Genomic DNA, 25,236 nt, shown 5'->3' on the forward strand with positions numbered 1-25,236 from the left:
TGAACATCAAGACTTTTGAGGGTTTCTTGTAAATCTTGTGCAGGAAATTATTCATGAGGGGCACATTTTGTTGTCTGTCTGAAGGACTCCACTTGCACAAAGGAATTGAGGAATGGATTTTATTTGGTCTTCTGAATGGTTGTGTATTTTGAAAGCTTAAAAAATTCTTTTCTCTAAACCAGATTGCTTTTCTGTTTTGAAAATAGCACATGCCTTCCTGCTTACTTTGCATTTGTTACCTAAATGGAGTAAATTCAGCTTGGAGAGGCTTGGGAAGAAGAGAAGGATTTAAAATGATTCCCCTTTAATTAATCCCAGGAAAATTCTGGCAAATCTGTCTTTTCTTAGTGCATGCTGTATGTCTTTAAACTCCATTTCATTCTGATCATATAGACATGTCAGGATAGGTTTTTTCTCCCCATGATAGTAGTTTGATTGGCCAATAACTAGGTTTTGGGTTTACCTCATTTTGGTACATACAGAATAAGGAGTGCGTGATTTTTTTTCTCTTTTTAAAACATAACTTTGTGTAAAGAAAACATTTCGGTGGTGGTGTTAGTTAAATCTAGATTTGAAGTGCTGACCTTTTATGAAATGCTGTTCTGCTACCAATTGTTATAAGCCAATAGTGATAACAGTGGTGATAATATTTCCTCCTGTAAAATATAAATCTTTGGTTTGTTTAAACATCACGTTATTAGAACAGAGTAAGCTCGCTCTGTGGAAGATTATAGTACCTTCTTTCTTTGGGGAAAAAAAAACCAAACACAAGCCATACAAAGAAACAACCCAAGGCTTATTTCGTTGTTATCTTTCTTGGCTAACACATAAGGACCTTGGGTCCTACTACTGCTGCACTTCAGTGGGCAGCTGAACAGATAATTTATGCATGTCATATGTTTCTCAGTTCTCAGCAGTCTGAGACAACATAAGGACTCCATCCTGAAAAGTTAAAAACATTCTGAGCTTACTTCAGGAAAGCACTTGCACATAATCTTTACAGTTAAGGCCATGAATGGAGCCCTGTACTTAATGTTAGGTAAGGCAGTTCAGAGAATTGCGACACTTAAGTATTTAATCCAAAGCATTATTGCTGTGGTGTTAACTAACAGTCTTCCCTGTGCTACATTCTCACAAATGTTCTCATATTTACATATCAGTTTGCAGTTGTTTTCTCTACAAAGCTTTTTGCATATGTATTTTTTATTGAAAATATTTTTAAGGAGTTAATTATTAACATCTGAGGAAACACCTTTTTTTTGGCAAATGAAAATGACAAAGAGTATTTACTAGAATAGTTAATGTGGTTAGGTCTGGTTTACATACCTTAAGTCCTGGTAGTGTATCTTCTGGGGATGTTGCTGGAAATAGAATCAGTCTTTCTAAAATGTATTATTTTCTACTGTTCACCTTTCTATACAATTTTTATTGTAGTATACTAGAGCTGCTGCTGCTTTCTTCAGCTTCATTCTGATAACTGATATGGTCTCCAAGAAAATCTCATTGTGGAGGAAGACAGCTTTGTTTTCATCCCTCTTTAGCAGATCCTGACAGCTCTGCCTGTGAATCCAGTGCCCTTTCCAGAATGCTTGCATAAGATTATTCTAGAGAATTCCTGTGCTATCCTGCTACCACGTACCTAGAGTTAGTAATTTTTTCTCCTTTCTCACCCAGGAGTATGTTTAGATTTTCTGTATTTTTACAGAGAGAACATCCTTCATGCCTTCTTGCAGGTTTAATTGGAGTTTGAGGCAGTATCTGGCTGTTCTCATAGTGTCCCTGTAAGTTGCAACCTGAACCAAAAAGGCAGAATGCCTGATACTACCCACTTAAATGCACCTGGCTTACTAAATGACCTTGAAGAGGTAATTTTATGTCTGTCTTTATCCTGAGATCTATAAACTTCCGATAATAAAACATATATCCACCTTTGCAAAAGCTCTTTGAAATCCATGAGTAAAAGGTATCCCATAAGGTCAAAATATGAATTATTTATTGCTACATGACATGCACAGCATGCAGACTGTAAGGTTATAGATATCGTCTGTTCCTTTTTCCCCTGAGAATAAAAGTCATACCTTCACAGCTCTACCTAAAAAAGTGTTCATTGTATGAAATCTAATATAATTTTATGTGTATGAGCGTGTGATAATATTGAAACTTTGGTTTCTCCAAGAAATCGGTTTTAACTGTTAATATCCAGCTTTGTCTGAGAGGTGCAAATGTAGTTTTCAAAATAATAAACATTTAAAAAAATAACGAATGTGAGAAGACCAAAAAGAATTGTCATAGGTGAGGCAAATACTGGATTTTGGAGTAAGCAAAGTAGAGTTTCATGGCATCAAAACCGTGGTAGAGTTACTGTAGAGTAAGAGATTACTGCTAGTGCTTGTAGCCATTCATTTTCTAATTGACATGTCCAGCAGTGTGCTTTAGAAGAAACTGATTTTTCTTTTAGTATGTTTCCTAGGATTTGATGTAGGAGTTGTGTTCTCTGCTTACTGTTTACATATTTAATTTATTAATTTAGGCAAAAATGTGTGTGTGTGCATAGCTTATCTTGAATACATATATAGGTAGAAATATAAAGCATGCAGAAAGCAAGAATAGGCTTGTTGCAAGAACAGGCCTTTACACTTCAACGTGAACATTCTCAACTGTACTTGGAGAGCAGTAGGCAGCTAGCACAGGTTTTGTAGAACTGCTGTGCATGTTCTTGCTGACATGTACTACCTAAATGATTTGGCTTCTCTGTAACAGTTTTGGCCTCTGAAAGAGTGTAAGGAATGGTCTTCAGTGGAGCACACTTAAATTACCTAGAAATGAAATCTGTGACGTTAGCATAAATCTCAAGTGCTTGGCCTTGAATTCAAGTCCAAATATTAGATCAAATTTGTATCCAGCTAAATATAAAAGAGCTTTTAACTATTTGGGATAGGCACAGACTTTCTAGTGCTGACAATAGAGGCAAGAGGGTTCTTGCACAGGCTTTAAAACTCTTGGAGATAAGAGACTCCTGGATATGTTTGGTTCTCTACTGCACTTTTGGATAAAGGACAGTTTTACAGCTGAAGTCATGTCCAGTTGGAAACATTGGGAAAACGTTACTAATCAGAAATCAGATTGTGTTGGTGAAAGAAACCAGTGCTCTTCCCAAGTAGGAGCTTTTTCAGAAAACTGTTAAAAATAATTGCTTCTACATATCAATACATTTCATTTAGACAACTGTACTTTTAGGCCATAGTAAAGTGTCTGGTTAAAAGGAGCCATCTGCTTGGAAATATTTCCCTTTATGTTGCTTTCCATATTGGCACTCTTCCATTACACTTTAGGCATTGTTTTGCATGGTCTTGGTATTTATTGGATATTTTCATCTAGCCCTCCTCACAGATGTAGAATCTGATGTCTTGGCTCATCTGATTTTTCTTATCTACCCACCACTCTGACTCTTAAGAATGCTGAGGTACTGCAGGCTACATATTTATAAAAGTAATTAATCTAATTTACATACAGCACAGATATTAAGTGAGTGTGATGTATTAGAAGTTGCGGGGATACTGTGTCACAGAAGCTTCCTAAGAACCTGAACCCTAAATGGGTACTTTGCCACTTCTTTCTCCTTATCCATCTCAGTAATCTCCATTGCAAATACAAATGTTAGTGTCAATGTTATGTCAGGGATACTCAGCGCAATATTTCCTTTGCTGTTGCCCCCCCTTGTATTATGAAATATTTAAAGTCATAAAATAATATTGAGACCACAGGAATTTTTTTTAACCACACTTTTGTAGAGAAGAGCAGCACTGCAGACAGGAGCTGTAGTCTCATATTACCTGGTTTTCTAAAGTCGAGGTATTTTAATTGACCCTGTTAATTAATTTCCAGCACATCATTCATTGCTTCCACTGGGGGCTCTCCACTGTTGCTCCTCTCAAAAAGTGTTCTCACGTGTGCCCCTCAGTGCCCACTGTATATACATTTATGTAATATTGACGGCCAGTGTATTCAGAATTGCCTTAAATCCAAAGTCTCCAGGCAGCAGGTAATTTAAGAAATTGCATCTCTCTTGGCTGATAGGGACATGGATTTGCCTTGCTTGATTGGTTTCTTGACATTGTTTGTAAAATTTATTTCACTGTAGATATCTTTTCCTCTTGATCTGGAAGAACTTACATGTCTGGATGGTCATCATCGTATGTTGCACCCCCTCCCATGTAAAATCTAAAAACTGGAAAATATGGGATTTTTTTCCAAAAGCCTTTCAAGGAAAAAGCAATCTTTCAGCAGCCCCCTAATACCTTAACTTTTTTTGAACAGTAGTGTCAGCAATCAAATGCAGTGTCAAACGTGCTAATCAAGATAATCACACCAGTTTGAGAACAATGCTCCCTTTAGTGTTAATTCATGGCCTCAGTTCACTTCAATTTCATTGTATCCACTCCTGTCAGGCTCTCTTCTGGGAGTGAAGTGATTGTCCCTGAATCTTGGCTCTGCTAAGTTAAGTTAGAAGCGTTTTCTAAAGTGTGAGTGGTTATCAGAGTGTCTGTGTAGATATTCCAAAACAATAGTATCCAAACCCACAATTCCCATAACATCATGGAATCACAGAATAGTTTTAGTTGAAAGGGACTTTACAGATCATCCTGTTCCAACTCCCCTGCATGGACAGGAATAACTTCCACTTGACCAAGTTGCTCAAAGCCCCATCCAGCCTGTCCTTGGACACTTCCAGGGATGGGGCATCCACAACCTCTCTGAACAATCTGTTCCAGCATTTTGCCACTCTCATAGTAAAGAATTTCTTCCCAATATCTAATCCAAACTTACCCTTTTTCAGATTAAAGCCATTTTGTCTGGTCCTGTCACTACATGCGCTTGTGAAGAGTCCCTCCTCAGGTTTCCAGTAAGTCCCCTTTAGGTACTGAAAGGTTCTGTAAGGCTCCCATGAGACTTCTCCAGGCTCAACAACCCCAACTCTCTTTGTCTTTATAGGAGAGGTGCTCCAGCCTTCTGATCATCTTTGTGGCCCTCCTCTGGATTCACTCCATCAGATCCACATCCTTTCTTTTGGAGGCCACAGAGCTGGATGCAGAACTCGAGGTGGGGTGTTACAGGAGCCAGAGTAGAAGGGGAGAATCACCTCCCTTGACCTGCTGGTCACATATGTAATAAAGAGAAAATCAGCCTTCCCATGTCCAGGACCCTACATGGCTTTATCATTCAAAATTAGCACTGCAGTGTTATCTGCAAATCGGTTGATGCAAATGCACGTCACAAAACAAAGTCACGAGATGGTCTTGAAATGTTGTTTGGCAAGTAAGGCTGGCTTGCCTTTGGACAACGGTAGTGGCCATGTGCTTGGAGTTTAAGGTGGTGGCCCTGTTGGGGCATCCTGCTTCTCGGGTGGTGGTGTAGTTTTGAAACAGAGCACATCAGTTCTCTTACAGTTGCTTTGACTGTCTGTTGGAGTGTGGTTGCATTTCTGACCTTTGAAGGCAGAATATGACTTTATGTCCAAATTATTTCAAATTGTCTGTGTCTTTGCCATACTGCTTTTAAAACTGCCAGCAAAATGTTTTCTTTGAGCTCTTTTGGTCTTGATACGTTACATGCCCTGCCTATTTTTTTCTTTAGTTTTGTGGAAGGAATCGCGCAGCAGAAAGGATAGTTAATTTAAACTTGGCTGATTTCTTCTCAAAAGGGTATTTGTTTCACTCAAGATAAATGGCTTAAACAATATTATATATTATTGCATTATTAACTTGGAGATTGGAAAATGTAGATTCTTAAGAACCTGGGACTGGCAATATGTAAAAATCTAAATTACTCATAAGTCTCATATTAAAGGTTATTTGCTAATGATCGTAAGAATTAGTCCTGTGAACTGTCAAGTACTACTTTTTCAAGATGAGTCATGACAGCCATGTGTTTGAAAGATAAAGATGGGAATCTCTTTGCCAAAAGGAAAGCAATGAAATAGCCATGTATTCTTCCAAACTTGACTTTTCTCCTCATTTAACTGACCTTGTATCTTGTGCTTCAGTACAACATGCTCAAATGCAGTCTTTAAGAAAATGAAACACACTGCCCATATCGTTGATATTTTCATTAAAGTAATACTTTTGAGATTGCTTTTGTGGAAAATTTACTGTGTATAAACATGGCGTGGGTCACTAATTCTACACTGAGGGAAGATCAGTCAGGCCTGCTATTTGCAGTTGACTGCAGTTGTAATGTGTCTGCCATCTATTTTCAAAGATTGTGTTTGGCTTTTTCATACTGATTACAGTATGACATGAATATGTGTAGGAGTCCTCAGGATGGGACAGGATTTGATATATGTTCTAAATATTTCAGATTAAAATGATCAAGTGGTATTCTGCTTCTGATCGTCTCCCTCCAGTCTTACATACGAACTGACTTTGCAGTTGATTTTAGGGAAAACCTAGTATAAAGTAAAGTTGTAAACAGATTCTTGTTTTGGAATTCAGTGTGTTGAACTTTTAAGAGTTAGCAGTAGACCTAAGTTCTGACACGTTTCCTCTTATCATAGACCTAAATATTCAGTGCTAACCACACTGGGGATTACTTGAGATTGTGTAGCATTTCTGCTCAGAATTAAGTCTCTGTAAGAAAGAATTGTCTTGTTTCTACTGTAAATATTTACCTGCATACCTAAATTTTATTGCTTCTTCACTTAAATGAAATTAGAATTGTCTTACATGCTTTAAAGGTGTCTTTTCTTATCACCACTGCTTATAGCAAACCTGCACTTTTGTGTGACAAGTGAGCAAGTCTGGTTTCTGTTGAACACACAACTGCCATTATGTTAAATATTTCCTAATACCCTACATTCAGTCATTGCTGTTGAATTGTCACAAGGGTTGTGGAGTTTTTTCCTCTTTTTCTTCTCGCAAGTGGCATTTTTAGTTTCTGGATTTGCACAATACTAAAGTTAAATGCCAGTTTTGTCACATCTACCGCATTATAAAAATGAGCATAAACCAATTGTCCTGAAGTTGATATTTATTTCATAGGAGTGTATTTAATTATTTTATTGGAAGTCAAATTAATTTCAATTGCTCCTGCTTTTCCTTTCACTTTTTGTTTTATTTGATAGGCTGCAGTCTCTGACTTTTGGTTTTCTCATCGAATAGTGCCAAGTCTTGTAGTTCTCAGGAGTATTTGTGCTTGGGCTCAGTTAAGTTTCATGGTTCTGTCTAATACTGATGGAAATTACCGTTTAAATGTATTAATAGAAAACCTAACTTTCTTCGGTTTCTCGTCTGTACCTCATCTCATTCACTGATATTTTGGATGTTAAATAATACCAAAATCTGGAGCATGACCCTGCTTTAGTGTGTACCACATTCTGAGTGGTTAAGGCAAGGGGTCAGTCATCAAAGTTTGATGTTCATTGTCACCATTCACCAGTCAGCATCACTAAGTGTTGCTTCAGGTGCTTGTTAGAATTGATGAGAGTGGATGATGCAATGTTAAATTAGCTTATTATTTATTCTCAAATTTGTAAAAAGCAGCTGTCCTTGTGTTCCAGTTTCTCCCAAGTGACACTAGTTGTAATCAGTAGCATCTCCTTTCTTCATCAAGGTCTCTTGGAAGGATGTGAAAGCCCAGAATTTCAGGATCTGCAAGATACAGATGTGTCTTTCCTGCTTGCTTCTTATGGGAACTGGCTTTTCAAATGCAAGGCAATGTCTGCAAGTCACTAGCAGTTAGAAGACTGCTGAACATTGATGAGACATGAAATTTTTGTGACTCCCTGGGAAACATTAGTCTTCTCTTAAAAAAGAGATCTCGGTGCAGCGACCTGAGTATTCATCACCAGGTATGGCAGAATAATTTGCCATATCCTGAACTAAAAGATAGAGGTTCCACTTGCATTAAACACAACAGCAAGTTTCTATTTCAAGGGAAACACAGGCAATGTATCAAATCCTGCTGAGTTCACACACTGTTGGTGTTATGGCCAGCTGGAGTGTTACACTGTTCTGCCCTGCCTGGTTATCAGAAACCTTGACATTTCACCAAATTATTTCATCTTTAATCCTCTACTTTGATTGAATCATATGATGTCATTTAGAAATATTTTATTTACAGATAAGACTACATGAAAGAAAACCTACCTTATCCTTGGATTAATTAGTATGGTTTTGTTTTGCTATTAATAATAAACATTTTCTTGTCTGACTTTTATCTAGTTTAAACTTTTGTCTAATTCAGATCTCAGCCACTGAATCTTGCCAGCACTCAGTCTGCAGATTTTGGGAATCTTTTACTATTAAAAGTCCTTAGAAGTACTTCTGTTTTGAGATGAGGTGAAATAGAGTTTGAGCTGATTTTAAAAATATATTCACTGGAACGCACATTCTGTAGAACGTAAAGTAATTTGTTTTTGAAAAATCCCAGACTCTTCATAACTTAGCTACATTCTGTTAAAAACGCATGGTAGGACTAGATGTTAATATATTTATGTAACATATTGTGTTAATACAACTTTTTTTCTATGCTCTAGTATTTCCATTGTGGCTCTTCATTGCTTAACTTCCTTTGCTGAGTTCCTCTTGTGTACCCACAGCAAAGATGGAAGCAACTCGTGGTCTTGAACTTTTCTCTCTGTAGGTCGAGGCCCATTTCCACCAGAGAGCACCTCTCTGTGTCTAACCCATAGAGAGCACTGGCAAGCACTCTGCTTCAGAGGCTCTGAGCAGGGGAGAACCACCTTTTTTAGTCTGCGGGAGGAGAAAGAACTGAGCCAGGAGCTGACCATTTCCAGATTGCACTGAAATAACCCCTTTTTCTTCTCTTGTATCTCTTCTTAATTAAAGGCAGAAGAGTGAAGCAGTAGAGATGAAAAAAGAAATCCTCATCAACTATTTCTCAAAAATTTCAATTAACCATGGCCATCAAACTTATCTTAAAAAAATAAAAGAACACGGTTGTCAGTGGACATGCCCATACATAACTTAATTGCTATATATGGCACACACACACCTCTGTATTGAATTCTCCAGTTAGATGTTGCAGATAGTTGCATGTGTAATGCTCTGAGTAGATGGCTGGGTATGCATTTATGAAAGTTATGAGAGCCTTGATGAGCTGTCTTCAAGAAGCATAGACATTTTATGAGATTAAGAGAGAAGTCAACAGTAATATCTAAGTGGTTGAGAGAGGAGGAAGTGTCTTTTCATTGCCCCCATATGGACAGAAGTCAAAAGGTTCTTAGCACTGTAGGTACATGTACTGCTAATAGAGAGACTGGGAGCAATCCCAGATGCTACAAATTCCAGTGATATGATTTCTGTGCCCTTTGAGAGGAGATGCAAAGTTCAGAAAAACTCGATTTACCTATAGTATTCTATTTCTTTTTCATCAGCTGGTAAAAGGAAGAACCCTAGTTTTCGATTAGGAGTTCCTAAACTGATGAAATGACTATGTCAGTGACTTTTAAGTTAACAGGTTTTCAATTTTGACTTGAAAAACCAGTGGTTTTGTTAATGTTCATTTAGAGGAGTTTGAAAAGAATACCTAATATTTGAAAACTGTATGTTTGCATCTACATTTATTGAAATGTAACACATGTAAATCACTATGCTGTCTTTGTTCTTTATCTGAGCAGTAATATCCTTATTGTGCATCATAGCAATCAGTCCTAATAGTTTCTGGTTGTTCTTTATATGCTGGGTGCAGTGCCCTTCCAGTCTTTCTCACAAGGGGTGAGACTTAAAGCTGCCCAGTCAGCTTTCCTAAAAGTGAGTGGCCTCGTGGCTTAAATAAAGCCTAGTGAGTCAGCTTTGCAGTTTTACAAACACTGTTTGAAATGTCTTGCTCTTTTGCAAATAAGGGCTGTTACTATTGGTGTCCATATTGGTACCCCTTTGGCTGCTCCAAACTGAGAGGATTGAAGGGATTGTGAGGGTGGAATTGGATCCTCCTGGGTATGGTACAGAGAGTGAGAGAAACTACTAAAATGTTATGCTTTGGAATTAAAAAGACTGAAAAGGTGTTTTGTGATGGCTTTGCCAGTCCTTGTCTCAGGTGTGGGTATGTCAGAAAGGCAAGGAACACCGGATTGTTGTGGTATGTCCTGTCTGCCCAATTCACTCTTTCTTAAGAAAAAATAAAGGAAGAAAAAGAAAACAAACTTTAAAAAACTGTGAAATGCATGCAATGAAGGCAGTGTTCTGTTTATCAGTTTCAATTATTTGAACATAAATTGTAAGTGCTTTAGTGAGGCTGCATCTTCCCCATGTCTATTGCAGAGTCACCTGCAGCTGGGCAAAGAAAAAATATTAATGAAATGTATTTCTTAGAGAAAACTCAGGTGAATCTCTTCTGCTTTGTAAGGTCTGTGTCTTATCCTAACATGAAAAAGTCTCTAATGCTAGAACTAGTTTTTAGTGTCACCTGCTTATCCCCAAATTAAGTGTATGATCCTGTGAAACTATTTAAAAGGTAGCAACAACTCTGTCATTTCATTGGAAGCATGTATTCACTGCCTGATAAAGCCAAAGAGCCCTTCCGTCTTTTCTGTTGCATATTCCCTTACTCGCCTTTAGAGCAGCGTTTTCTGTCAGGAACATTTTTTCAGTCATTTCTCCTTTCCCTTTTTGTTTAGAATTAGTCTGTACACTGCTGCGGAATGTTCCCACTTCTCCATTAGCTTTATCTGTGTACTGTTCTTCACTAAGCAATCTTTTTAACAACATCTGTGTACTTTCACTGCTTTTTCAGCCTTCAACTGGTGTTTTGTTGCTACAATGACTCTTTTCTGTTACCTCCTTTTTATTTACACATAACTCTTTCTTTAACAGTGTGATTATTGTGTTTGTGCTCACCATGTTGTTTTGACTTTAAATTTCTCATTTTATGATTCCTGTAAATATTAGCAAGATAGTTCTACCTATGGTATCTGACTGGGATACTCCCATTTTTTATATTTTCCTTAGGTTTGTACTTCACAAGTGAAGTGTTTTGTGTCTGTGCATTCTTGTGAAAGCTCATTTTCCTTCTGGTGATTGTTAATGTATTTCCTTGAATATCACAGATGCTCTCCCTAATCTTCAGGTTTTATCCCATTAGTATAATTTCCCAATTTAATTTTAGTATGCTTGATGCATCTTCTTTAGATAAGAAATTAATATGGAAAATGCAAATGAGATAAAGATTACAAAGCAGTTCCTCTTCTATTGGGGTACAAGTTATATATAACTCCAAATAATGTTCATTTTGCTTACCCTGTGCAGTGTAGTGCCTTGAGAAGGAGGAACATACTGAGAAAGACCTGGGAAAAATAAACCCTCTCAATTTACTGTGAATATGTTTTTCTGCTGAATATATTCTTCGTATGGAACCAGATTATTTCTTCCTGGACTCAGAATCTTTCTCACAGATTCCCTCTGCAGCATGGAAAAGAGAAGAGTAGATATAAAATTTATGCTGCTCCAGAAGGGACCTCGTTCCCATTTCATTTTCAGCTGCTCTGCTGCAGAAAGGTTGGGCCTCAGCTCATAACATTGATCATAGGGTTGGAGCAGGTTTCCCCAGAGCCTTGGGCAGGGCTGCTTTCCTGAGTAGAGCTGTCCTTAGGAAGAGGGGTAAACAGAAAGGATGATGGGGCAGCATTGACAAAAATCGTACATACAGGACAGCCACTCTTTGTTCACAATTTCCATTTTATTTACTTGTGAGTACAGCCACAGTCTCTAACACTGTTTTCCAGTTTCCTGCAGAAACCATAAGTTAATAATCAATGTTGTCTTTAAGGATAATGAAGTGGTGTAGTGGGATAAGATGGAAATAGAAGGAATTGCAGAATATCCTCAGGTGGAAGGACCCAGAAGGATCACCAAGTCCACCTCCTGGCCCTGCACAGCACCATCCCTAAGTCACACCATGTTCCTGAGAGCATTGTCCAAACACTCCTTGAACTCTGTCAGGCTGGGGCTGTGATCATTTCCTTGAGGAGCCTGTGGCCAACCACCCTTGGGGGAAGAAACCTTTTTCTAATATCTACCCTAAAGCAAAAGGAGATAATTCCATTTCTTGATCATATAGGAAAAGAACAGGTACAAAGCTGAAAAAGTTATTTTCTGGGCTTGACAATTACTTTACAGTGCTTCATCTACAGCTTTCTTAAATAGTTTGCAAATCCCAACAATGAAATGGCTGGTTAAGGCTACTCTGGTGTGTGCCCAGCTGCACTGCCCAGTGGTGTCAGAGGAAGACAGAGCTGGGGGGAATAAATTGGGTATGTTTATGCTGTGTGCCAAGGTAATAGGGAAATAGTGCTAATGCAGAGGAGGAAAGGCTAGTTCCTGTAGCCTGTGAACTACTTCAGTGAAGGCAGGACAGAGCATTATACTTGTCTGTGTACTTTGCCTTTTACAAGCAGGAAAACTTCTGAATAGTGAGGTGCAAACCCGCCCGGGGTTTGGCGTTCAGGAGGAAACTCTGAAACTAAAGCTTCGGTAGGTTTCCCCACTTTGACAATGTGTTTAAAAAATGCTTAAGATATTTGTCGTGGTTCTGAGTTAAAGCAAGATAAATGATGTCACTTAATATATAGAAGCACCGACGCTGGAGTTTCTAGTTTGGATCATTTTTTATTTGTGCTTTTTTGCATTTGCAGGAGAGTTGGGTGCTGGGAGGAGTTGAACCAGAGGTTGTTGCTGAGAGAAGGGTATTTATTGCAGCACAACTAAAATTATAGGCAAAAAATTAAAGTACTCTAGGGGGGAAAGAATAATTCTAGCATGCCAGATACTCAGTATTAAGCATGCTTAATATTCAGTTTACTCTCATATGGCATGTTTATAACCAGTGTGTGTGCCCCAACAAAGGCACTGCTTAAAAATGTACTCACTAGTTAGTTTTGGTGCAAGAAGTAGAGAGAGCCCTTATATTCCTCTTCCACATCGACAGCACAATTTGCTTTTCAATAGAGGAAGATGCGAAATGATTTCAGGGGTGCCAGGTTTGGCTTTCTCCAGGAGTCGTACACTTAAAATCAGCAGAAGGGAGGGAGGGGAGTTACTCTGTTATCATCAAGCTCTGCTAATGTAGCCCGGGTGCCACGTGACTGCAGAAAAGGCTATTATCTCAATGAAAAGGAAACTGCTTTTTAGAGCAGCAACAGAACAGAAGCAGGAGGAATTTTCGAGTACTCCACCATGCTGGATTGTCAAAGGGGGATCTCTCTGATCAGCAGTTAGGGGAGGATTAGCGTGGCCAGTTTGTCAGCTGTCATTAGAAGCAGATGACAGAGATGATAAGCTGCTGTGTGCGCACGTCCTCACTCAGCATGTGCTTTGGTTTACATCAAGACATAACACTGGTTTGGGATAATGGAGAGCTGATATTTTTAAGGCTGTAAATTTACTGGTAATCGTCTCTCTTTTTTTTTCTTTTTTTTTTTTCCCCCTTTTTTTTAAATATTTTTTTCTTTATTTTCTTTTTATTCTCCTGTTTTTAATAAACAAACAGTGTGATGGGTGGGGGATTTATCTACATCTTGATCTGAAGACGTGGAAAAACTAATAAGATCTGCCTTCATCTCCAAAGGCTGGAAGACGACAAGGTGTGTTTCTGAAGTGCTGTGACTTCATTGTTAGTGCTTTCTCTTTGCACGTATGTGTGCTCCTGTGTGCATCATAGGTGTCTGGATGCTGGGGGTGGAGGGGGGGGCTGGAGGTGTTGGTTTGGGGGAGTGGGAGGAACAGCTAATTTCTGTGTAAGAGAGTTTAAAGGTGATGTTTCTAAATAACAATTGCAAAGAAAGAATGCAAATTGAAGTCTGCAGTTTCTGTTGTTTTCGTCCCCCCCCACCCCAACCCCCTTTTTTAATGGCTACAGGTGTACTTGTGGTTGCCTGTGACAGTTTTATGGGTTTATGAGGCTAAATATATCTTAGTGCACAGGAAATATTTTTGTAAGCAAGTTTTCTGGCGTCCAGAATAATACACAAACCCATCTATATTTTCCCACTGTCAAGAGGAGGTGGAGCCTGAGAGTGTCTTTTTCGTTGCAGTAATTACTATTCAGTATTCAGTAATTTATATGCTCATGAAAAAGTACAAAATATATCAGAGTGAGACATTTTTACAATAAAGCTTTCTCTTTCTGACCAAGAGCTTGAGTAGACAAAACATACTGAAACATTGGTAGTTGTTATATAACTTTCTCTATTCTCTAATCTTAATAGTTTTCTTTACAAGTTCGTGATCATGTAAACAGAATGACATTCAGTTAATCTTCAGACCTCGTATTTATCTCATGGTTATGCATGATGATGTCATTAAATATCTTGGCAGTATTTACCTTTCTTTTAACCTTGGGAGGACAGCATTTAGTATTGCAGTTTAATTAGCTGATAATATCCCCCTCTAAAAGGTTATTGGTAGTTACTTGTAGTAAAGTGAAGACAGTATGCTGTCTCCCCTGCTTGGGAAGTTATTGCAGGCTCGTGGACTTTATTTTCCTCTCGTACACAGCATTAAGCCCAGTGTTTCTCCTGAAATCGCAGCAGTAATACTAATCCTGGACCACAAAAAAAAGAGGCTAAAATTAAGTGTTTGGATTTGTATAGGAGTGCTGGTTGTCATTTCTTTAGGAATTTGCCTCCAGAGTTAAGGGCAGGGTTGAGAGGATGCATATGATCGGTCATTACTGCAGTGCACTGGCAGTTTGCTAAAAGTGTGTTTCCCCGGATTCATACTGAAGTAGTGGTGGTGACTATCATGCTTAGAATCGGTTTAATAATTAACTAAATACATACAGGAAATGCCTTAGTTTATTTTATTTAGGACTTTGAAAAACTCATGCTACTTTGAGATAGGAGGGAGAAAGGAAAATATTATTGTTTTTTGAATTAATGTAGTTTGTGTTTGAAGAGACTTTATTTCATACTGTGAGGGCAGAGCCAGAAACGTAAACAAGTTTGTGCTATTTATTTGCTTGTTCTCTTTTGTCCTGGTTTGATTATTTTAATTGCAGCATAGTAACATTTTGGTACAGAGGCCTGGGGCAGGAGGTGCCATGGAGCAGAGCCTTGAGAGCCTGTCACGTTCACGGCACCGAATGCCGAAGCCACAAGAACAATGAAACTTCCTCTCTGCTTCTTGTGTTTTCTTCCTTTATTTCGTTACAGAAGATCTAACAAGATAGTGGGGGCTGAGCAGTGCTTTCTGATATGTTGGCACCTATGTTTTGTGGAAAAACAAATTTTTGCTGCTTGTACAGTCGTTTTGATTTCCCTGGTGCCTTTTGGGATGTATTAAAGGTGGGGAAATTGGAACAAAATCAACCTTTCGTGTAGACTGTGTTCTTCAGGTGGCTCTGTGTTCTCACAAAACTCAAGCTGGGATGTTTTCTCTTGTAAGCAATGTCTTACAAAATTATTGTGTCTAGTATATATAAAACTATCTTTGATCAGAATAATTTTGTTTGCCCACTTCTCAAAATTAGTATACTTCTGTAGTCAACAGGGTTATACTGGCAGTGTTTGACAGGTGTTGCTCTCTTTCTTTTTTTTTCCCCTCCCCCTGTTTTGTTGTCTTCTCTCTAAGGGATATTTCTTGTGCGAGGAAGGAGAGAAAACTGCATTGCAAAACATACCAATGTTGTAAAAAAAACACCCTTCTTGGAATGCGTGAACTAGAGGTGTAGTTTGAACTTTTTTTTTTTTCACTCCAGAGTTCTTGGGATGATTTTTAATAATAAGTGTCATTGGGAAGTCAACTGTCTGGTTAGATTTTATAATGACATTTTATTTATTTGTTTATTTATTTATTTAGGCTTGTCATAGAAAAGAATGAGGGAAGGTGTGAAAACAACCTTGATTCTCAGAATCTACTTTATTAGGTAGAATAAGTTTGTTAGCACATTACTGTGTAATAGCCCCATAATTGTAATAGGAAAGCTGAGTTAAGGACTGAGGACTGGATCTACAAGCCAAGCTGTTGGAGCTGAGTAAATGAGAAGGGTGTTTGTAAGTTGATAATCGCTGCACTTGTGAGGAAATCCCGATGGAGTCATTTTACTGCCTGCATTCCTCCTTAGCTTCTCTTATTGCTTATGTTCATCCGTGGCAGGCCTAGAAGGATGCCTGAACTGGACTAAAAATTATTACTAGCAGGTAAAGCTTTGGTCTCTGGAGGTGAGGCATAAGATGTGAAAGCCAGGGTCCCTAAGAAGTGGGCTGGTCTCAGTACTCAGTCTGAGGCTGATCCCTGTGTAGTTGCCCTGATGGCTGAAGGTGTACAGTGAGGCCTTGGGGAGGGCTGGCTGGGTGGTGAGGATACGGAGCATAAGGAACAGTGCAGGAATTGGATGAAAATTGCGAATGAAGGCTCAACCCAAAAGTTTGTGATAAACGCATTTAATCTGCAGTGTGTTTTGTACCTGAATGTCTTCTTTGCTGCTTCCATTTAATATTTTCCTATGCACGCTGTCCCTAAACAAACTTCATCAGGATGCTGTACTGCTGTGATTTCCCGTTCCTGATAGCATAGGCTGTTGTGATTGAGCAACACTAGATTCTCGTGAAGAAACTTCTGTTAGAACTGCATGGAATAAAATTATTTTTGGTCCTTTTCCTGAAGTTTTTCCAGGTGTTCAGTCCAAGTAGTTATAAATGTGTGTTATTTTTTGCTTTGAGGCAGTGTATTGCAGACTTCTGGTCAGCTCCTTCTATGAATGTAGTGGGTGTTTCTCTCTTTAGCAATTATATTCCATTGCAATCCAAAATTAAAAATACTCGGAGTAGACATTGATTCTTTCTTAGCACTTGTGATTCTTCTTTACTAGAAACTGTTTCATCATTAAAAAAAATAATTCCAGTTTATTTTTACAAAGAGAATAAAATGGCTCATAATTAGCATTCAGCTTTAATAGAGTAACCTTATTTTCTTTGGGCTGCAGGATACAAGCATAGCTTTTTCAGGCCCATGGAATGATTTATGACCTACAAACGAGAGAAATAACAGTTTGACATCTTCTTCTAGCAGACTAGGAGGAAAATCGAAGTTTCAGTGAAGTCAGTGATAAAATTCTGATTTATTTCAGTTGAGTCATAGCATACCCATAGAACTGTTCAATTTTTTTACAGTGTCACTTCTGCTTTGGGGAGTTTATGGAGCACTGTTGTAAAGCTTATGGGGTGTTGTCTGTAAGCATAAGTGGTGGCCAAAGGTATATATGGATTTAAGATGGAATTAGGCACCACTGAAGATAGGTTCAGAGGGAGGAGGAGGCACAGCAACACTGCAGCTAAGCTTGTACCGCTGATTGTCAGAGACAGAGAGCAGATAGGGGGGGAAGGATCATCTGCAGCTGCCTAGTACCTTCTTCCAAGATACCTGCTCTTAGCTTCCATGACAGACTAGTCATAAACTAAATGTTTCTTTTGGTTGACTCATATAGCCATTTCTATGAATATTTTATTTTGTCACAGCCTGTATTCATATATATGTGTGTGTATGTATATACACATGGACACACATGACTACAAAGCTGGTGTTCATCAGGTTTTATTTCTTGGCAGTTGACTAAGTAAAGCAACAACATTTTAATGAGTTTTATGGTTTTAAGTGCTTTAAAATGGCATTTAAAATTTCCTCTTCTTCTGTTATTGCTGGTTGCATTTTTTTACTAAAGCAAATAAAATGAAGACTGACATGAAATTTGAAGTTGTTAATAAATGTTATTGATGTTCACAGACCAGTTTTTGAACTCATGGATGTATTAAGAACATCAAGTTAATCATACTTTGTAAGTGTTGGCAAGACACTCGTGTGTGGCTCTGACATAATTTGGTGGCTTTAATTTTTGTGTTTAGTAACAATGTGCATCGTTAGCACTCACAGGAGCTTTACCAGAAGTTTTGTGTCCATCTAGCATATATTTATTTTAAGTACAAAACTGTAATTCTCCATGTTGGGAGGGGATACAAATATAATCTTCTATGCATATAGCTGTATTCTCTCAAAAAGCATGTATTAAATTGGTTGCTCTTCCAACGTTAATAAGAAAAAAGCTTTTTCTACTTCCCAACTCTTACATTGCTGCTCCAGTATAAATGGATGACACTGGCATGTGTACCAGTATCAGCAGGAAGCACCTGCTGAGGGAATCTACCTGTTCATACAAATACGGGATGGGAATAGAGGCCAAATTCTCCATCTGGTCTCTCCCATAACATCCGGAACCACATCCTTGCCACTAGGCAGGCACCCTCTGGGACTGAGCTGAGGAGGACACTGAGTTTTCCAGGACAGACACTCTAAATGCGTTTCAGAGGCAGAGAGGATGGGTAAACTGAACAGGATAATTTAGGTGTACAATTTAGAGAAGTGGTGCAGCATTCTGAACTTCTGGAGGCAGAGACGACATCAAAGTGGAGTCCAGTTCACCTTAAGCTGTTAAACTTACCATGACTGTGGCCATTTGTGGAGCTGAGTATTACCATTTATTTATAAGTATGTTTGACTTCAGACTGTTAACTTGGAACCGTCAGGAACAAAGCAGCTTGAATTCTTGATTCTTAATTTGAAAAATGATTATTATACACTGTTAAATGAAATGTATGCTTATGAAAGCATCTCAGTGTTATAGGAGGAAGTGTGGAGTATCTGTCTTGTACATATGTGTGCAATGGGTTATTCTTTCACCATTGTAACAATAGCAAAAAGTGTAGATATATTATAGATAACATTTAGATGTACTTTCTGCAACTCGGAGCTTTAATTCAGTGCTTGGCATTCAAAAGAATGGCCTGAAGTTTCAACACGCTTCCTAGTAATGGGTGGTTAGGTAGAAAAAAGAAATAAACCCTCGTGGTGCTGTAGGTATGTGAAAATTGAAAAGATGAGTTCAATTTTTGATGAGGTGCCAGAGAAGACACATGGAGTTACTGAAGTGCAATAAAAGTTTCAATAAGATTATGTGCTTTCAGTAACGGTGTCTACTCTGGGGCTGAGGGAACATTATTTTGGGGCCCAGGTTACAGGTATGAAAGGTGGCACGCAACATAAGCATCTTTTGCTGAAGCCTGGGTTGCACATCGCATTGCACCTGAGTGTGCAGACATGCTAAGAGGACCAGCAGCTCTCCAGATGTATGAAGTCATTGAAACTCAGATTGATAAATGAAGGAATTCAAATATGATCAGTTTAATATCTCTGTGTGTAGGTCCTATAACTCTACATGTTATGTACCATATGCACCTTGTGTGGAAACACACTGTGTTTATTATTAACAAAAATTGATTTCAGTTTATGGAAATTAAAATTGTGTGGAAACACCCTGTGTTTCTATCTGGCTTGCCCTCTACTTTTTGCTTTTTACCTATACAGAACCATGTTTCCTGGGCTTTTTATGAATGGAATATGTTTTATCTGATGTAAACAGACTGGTGTTTGACAGGCAGTTTACTGGAGTGAAATCCTAGTGTAGGCAAGCCCACATTACAGAGATGTGTAAATGCCCTTGTTTATGTGAGTGGTCATATTTTTCTCACTGCTAAGATGGGCGCCTTGAAAATCACACCAACTTGCATAAGCTTTCTGGTGTCGTATACATTTGTGTCAGTTATGAGATTAGAAAATGTTCTTGGATTTGAATTTTTCCATGGTGCCTTACATTTGTGAGAGTTGCTCCATTTTTCCTCTCTCTCGAGTCTGATTTTCTCCTTGCTTTTCGGTGGTTTCTGGGGAGGAAAGTTGGTGTGGGAATTTAAGTGGACAAATAACAGTTTTGAAACTGAGATTGGTGGAGAAGATTCAGTAGGAGTCAAAATACATTTAACTCACTGTTCCAGAAGTATCATCAACTGGAAATAAAAGCGGTTTAAATACAGTATTTCCTATAATATTATCCTTTTCTGTGTAGCTAGATTTGCTTCATTTATCAGCTATGCTGTTCACAAAGTTTTATTTTAAATCACAGTAGATATGAAATAGTAGGCTTTGAAATCAATCTCATAAGTTGTTAATAATTGTAAACTACAAGAGAAAAATCTAGATTAAATAAACAACTTGTGTGGGAATTTGGACTCCTTTTCCAGTGAAAATGCTTGCAGGCTTATTATTTTTTTGCAGCCATCGTTTAATACTTATTAAATGCATTATAAAAGGTTAAATGAATTTAGAATAACTTTTGTTTTGGTTTGTTTTTTTAACTTTGCTACTACCTTATACAAACAAAAGGATGTAAGAGTGACTGATATATATAGAGAGAGAGAGATGCTGGCATTGTATTTTGTTATTTAGCTTGGTGTTTAAAGGGAAGTTTTAGTGATATTAACCTGCATTTTTTTTGTCCTTGAATATTAAGAATCACAAGCAGTTCTCAACAACTAGAAAAATAGAATCCCAGACCTGAAATTGCGATGCAGAGTCTTCAAGGTTTTTTTCAGTAGTAACACCTGTCTCCTCTTTGATGATGTTTTGATGAAAACAGATTTTTTCCTCTTTAAAAGTAGAAATTAAGCAAACCTGTTGTATATTTTTAAAAAAAGGTACCTAAAAGGTACTTCCTTCTTCTGGTATTTTTTCACTGTTGTTTTATTAGAGCCTGGTTTTGCTATTCCTGGGCATATTAGAGGTGCTGACGTAGCCTAATCCATAAGCAGCTGAGTGAGTGGCTCTGTTAAGAGCCTTAGCCTATGGGAATACAGAAGGTAGGAGCTAGCCTACAGTGCTGGGGTCAGTCTGGAGAGGTTTTGGCAAAGTCTCAAGCAGAACTGGGGGTTTCTTAAACCTGTGGGTTTGAGTAGCTGAGAAAAACCTCTTTCTCCTTCAAGATGTTGGTGGATTTTGCAGAAAGTCATATTAAATCCCAGTCTGTAACACTGAACATTAATGTTAGCCATTTATTTGATTGTTACAGCATGTGTTAAAGAGCTGCTGCCGCCCATTTGCAGCCTAATGTGTTTATTAGACGATCTTCCCAGTGGCATCTTGAAGTGTCTGTCAGGTAAAAAATTCATGAGCATTATTGGCTTTCAGGCTGCAAATGGAATATGTCGTCTTCTTACTGTCTAATACACCACTCTAAAGCCATTACACAGGAGTGAGGGAAAAGATTGAGGAAGGAGCCTTCAGCTTAAAAATGTGAGTAGTAGGTGTTGGAGCCAGTTTTCAGTTTTTATACATGGGCTCAATGGCATTTCCAAGTAAATTGTTTCTTTTCTTAGTTAAAGTTTGTGGAGTTGAAGAATAAAGTAGAGTTTGGTAAATACTGCCATAAATCTTGTTTTAATGTTACCTGTAATAGACTGTCTTTAAAATAGAAGGAATAGAAAAGGTAGAAGAGGCTACAGGTGCATGTCAGGTTTTAGTGCAAATCTTTTAAAGGTGACTAGAATCTTTCAGCTTGCTGCTACCACCTTCCTTTTAGAAAGTCTGTTTTCCCTTTTTTGCTCTATACTGTGTGACTGTTGTAGAGTGGCAAAGGTTTTAGACAGTTTCATCTGTAGTAAAAATGGTAGTGCTGTTTTGAGAAAGAAGCATACCCTTAAATAAATTGGTTTATGTTTTTAATGTGAGGATACCATCACCAACCAAGGTATTGGGCATCTTGTTTATTTTGGCAGATTGGCTTTGTTTTGTTTGGGGTTCCAGGTGCTTAGTGGTGAAGGACAGAAATAGATAAGTTGGTTGTAGAGCACATGGCTTACTTATACCAGGAATTCAGGAGGATGGTTTAACATATCTTAACTTTCTTTTCTGTCACACTTCTGATTTGTAGATCTCTTGCTTAAATCTTATTTTACCGGACAATGCAGTCTGGTTTTTTTTTTCCTTGTTCCTTTTATTTCCCTTGATTTTCACCTCTTGGTTTTTTTATTCCCTTTCAAACCCTTATCCATGTTTGTCTGGATTTGTTGAAATCCCTGTGCCAAGAGAGTTTTGTGTGTGAAAAGGCTGAGCTTCTCCGAGCGTGGTGCAGCATGTGCGGCGGGCAGGCTGCGTTCACTGCCTGGGACTCCGACAGGTGCTACTGCGGAATGTGCTGGGAGTTAAAGTTCCTCCTGAGCTGCTGTGGCTGACCAAAGGAAAGGTTGGCCTTAGGCTCCAGCACCGCCCCCCCCCCCCCCCCCCCCCTCCGTCTGATCTAGTATCTTATCCTGCCTCTGACAGCGATTTCCTTTGGAGGCCTGGGAAAGTGGCTAGCGAGCATTGCCTTCGCCAAAAAGGTTGAAGATTGCAGTATGTATCAATACTAAATATTTTCCAGTTCTGAAATGAAGCCAGTGAAAAAAGGGTTCATAAGCAGGAAAAAATGTGAACAATCAGAATTTGCATGTGACTTCCAACTTTCCTCTGGCTTCTACCAGAATTAATGTTACACTGAGCACATTTCTAATTTTGAAACTGAGATAGAAAGCTTTCTAGTCATGGCAACTTCACAGGAAAAAAGGATGAACTGTAATGGCTTTATGTTTGAGTAAACAACCACAGAATTATAAGCTGTTTTTTTCAAATCAGCTGTTAGAGAAAAATTTTGGCCAAACTTTTTACTGACTTGTATATTTTTGGTCAGTAAACAGTATTTTTCTGTTTGTTACTCAATCAAACACTGACTTTAGTAAACCTCTTTGATATGTATCAGTTGTATGTACACTAGTTTCATGTGTTGGTGGGCTGGCGGGGTGGTAGTATAGTACTGCTACCTGATTGTCCACTATATGGTACTTTACCTTTTGTTTGCTACTTTTCAGGTTGAAATAGCAGCTTTGGAGGTGTAATCCTCATTTATTCTTTAACTGCATTTGTTAGGCTTATAATAAATCTGACAGTTTAACAGGCCTTGTTTGGAAGATGGCCTGCTCTGATAAGAGATAAAATGCACATTATCTTCTTCTACACTGACTCTGGATGATTAACTGAATTCACTGGGGCTGAGGATCAGTGTTGGAAGGCTTACCGTGCATGCCATGTTCCTTTGTGACATTTGAGGAGTTGAAGGGATGTAAAAATTCACACAAGTGATTTGTGCTGGATATTTTCCTATCTCCCACTTCACGGTGCCTCTCCTTTTCGTTCCCATTTGAAAGATGGATGTTTACTATTGCTTTATAATTAGGTTAAGTCTCCCTGTGTACTCCAACTTTAGCGGTTGCTGGTAGAGGATGTAAAGGAGGATGTGCCGTCACGACAAGAGCAGAACTATTGTTTTATTACTGATAACAACAAAAACAAAACAAAACCAAAAAAACAGAAAAGGAATTTAAGCATATTTCAGGCTCTGTTGTTTCAGTCTCCCAGCATGTGGTAGAAACTTGATAGGTGTCAATGAATGTAGTTACTAACATGTACTATCCTAAAGTTTTTTAATTTGAGTGTTTGTGATTTTACATTTAACAATTGGCATAATTAGCCAGTGGTTTTTTTACAAGTATTTTGAATGCTTTGGCCTGTGGTAATTAAATGGAAAGACAGGGAAGATGCACTTCTGGTCTTAAATATAAATAGGAAAAAAGTATTAAGTCGCCTGAGATGTCCTGTTGGTACAGGTCATCAGTAGGAGAGTAAAATTAGTTCTTTGGATATTTTTAGTAATAATATAACTGATTCTCTAATTATCTCCTTCCTTGTAGGAAAATGCTACAGTGAGTGTATTTATATTTCCATTGCTCTATTGCTCATTTATGCCCAGTGGAATTTAAGCCTGAGTAGCATCTTAGCATTAGAAGTTCAGCTCTTAGCTATTGTTGTAGTTTTGGTGTTTTTTGGGGGTAGGACACATGAAAAAAAACATTATATAGAGTAGAAGAATCTGGTAGAATCACTGAAGGCAGAATACCAATTGCACAGTGGGATATTATGTTTATATTTTGGAGTGCAATACTGCTCTCAAGCAACTTACACAGTGAAAAAGGGAGTGCCTGGTCTTGCATTAGAATTCATTCTGCGAGACATGCATTCAAATTTAACTTTGAAAGACAATTAATTTCTTTTAAAATAAAACTGACTTAGTTCAGTATCTGACATATGATGCTATTTTTTTCATTATCAAGCATGTTTTTATCTCGCTCTCCTCAAAGCAGTGATTACTGCTGGTTTTGTTTTTACTAATTCCCCATTTGGTTAATCATTTTTTCTATACCTTGCTAAATAACCCTTACCAACATTTTCTTGATTTCTGTTTTTTTTTATATTATAGAGCTGATATTACATTTTCACTGCTTCTAAAGCATTGAATGGATTGAGTGGTTTAATTTCTTTATCTTTCTTTCTGAAAATTCCTGCAGAGATGTAAAAGATCAGTGAAAAAGATCAGTGGAGCAGGATAAATACTATTTTCTAATCTAAGGTAGTTCCCTTAAGGGGAAGTTTACTGGAGTAAAACTTCGAGTCTCTCATACTCATAGTGTCTTTAGTTCTGAATTGTCATGTTTCCTGGAAAAATTCAGACTTCAAATGTGGGACTTCTGTTTTCTGAGCTGAGAAGTTCTAAGAGTGGTTCAGGAACCTAGGAATATCTTAAAAGTGCTTTAAAATTTCCTGAGTTCTCTTGTTAAAATATTGAATGTTTGTGTAGTATAAAACTGTTGGTAATAATTAATAACCAAGACATTTTGATACAGATAAAAATATATGGAGGAAGTTAAGGCATAAAAAGCATAATATGCAATTTAGCTGCTTCGACCCACAGATGTTTATTTCTGTGTCTAAAATTCATCTATCAATTCAATAAAAATTCATGACATTTTCTGTTTCTTGCTTGGAAATTTCCCAGCGCCCTGCTCCTGTATGTGCCCAGAAGTACTTCAGAAAAATGTAGTTTTAGTTTCTTGCTTGTGCCACATTAAATTTGTAGTGGTACCTAAACCTTCTCAAGTTCTGCATCTAGTGGTATGCATTGGTCTTGATTGTGAATTAGCTCATGGAAAGCTATGTGAAACAGCTGCTTTCTTTTTAGAAGACATGAGGAAACTGGGAGCGTTTCCTCATGTCTTTTGACTCGTTAGAGTCATTGCTGAGAAATGGGAGATGAAGCTTTTTGCAGCCCTCCTCAGCCAAAGGGAGTTAAACCTCACTCCCTGTGTCTTCAGGCAGAGTTTGAACTGCTTACTCCCGTGTTTAGTGGCACAGACCACAACCCTAAGGACTCTGCGCTGCAGGAGTTGGTCAGCCTTGCCCTCTTTGCTTCATAAACATCCAGCTTTGGCAGGTGGGTAGCCTAGCACCCAGGAGGCTGTCCTGCATGGTGGGA

The 25,236-nt window shown here is 38.2% G+C and overlaps 1 protein-coding gene across 4 annotated transcripts in view; it reads left to right on the plus strand.

Annotated features, from left to right (window-relative positions):
• The window catches only part of NCOA2 (nuclear receptor coactivator 2), a 189,445-nt gene that overhangs the window by 85,154 nt on the left and 79,055 nt on the right, over positions 1 to 25,236 (plus strand). The window contains exon 1 of one of the 4 annotated variants that reach the window (XM_066180312.1): positions 13,504 to 13,597. The exons of the other annotated variants lie outside the window; for them this stretch is intronic. The gene's annotated coding sequence lies outside the window, so the exon portion shown is untranslated. Of the gene's footprint in view, positions 1 to 13,503; positions 13,598 to 25,236 lie in introns of those variants that run through there. 4 annotated transcript variants of the gene reach the window in all.

Source organism: Chamaea fasciata, unplaced genomic scaffold, assembly GCF_029207755.1.
Source record: "Chamaea fasciata isolate MVZ Bird 193981 ecotype frontalis unplaced genomic scaffold, bChaFas1.0.hap1 SCAF_1, whole genome shotgun sequence".
Classification (NCBI taxonomy): Eukaryota; Metazoa; Chordata; class Aves; order Passeriformes; family Sylviidae; genus Chamaea; species Chamaea fasciata.